This window comes from Arachis duranensis, chromosome 1, assembly GCF_000817695.3.
Source record: "Arachis duranensis cultivar V14167 chromosome 1, aradu.V14167.gnm2.J7QH, whole genome shotgun sequence".
Taxonomy (NCBI): Eukaryota; Viridiplantae; Streptophyta; class Magnoliopsida; order Fabales; family Fabaceae; genus Arachis; species Arachis duranensis.
Window position 1 is genome coordinate 31,624,080 of NC_029772.3, and position 208 is coordinate 31,624,287.

The window sequence follows — 208 nt, forward strand, 5'->3', positions numbered from 1 at the left end:
TTGATGTGGTGACAATAATTTTTGTTTTCCGAATGAATGCTTGAACAGTGCATATGTCTCTTGAATTTGTTGTTTTGAGAATGTTAAAATTGTTGGCTCTTGAAAGAATGAGGAAAAAGAGAACTGTTATTGAGGATCTAAAAAATCATTAGATTGATTCTTGAAGCAAGAAAAAGCAGTGAATACAAAAAAAAAAGATTATTTTCGA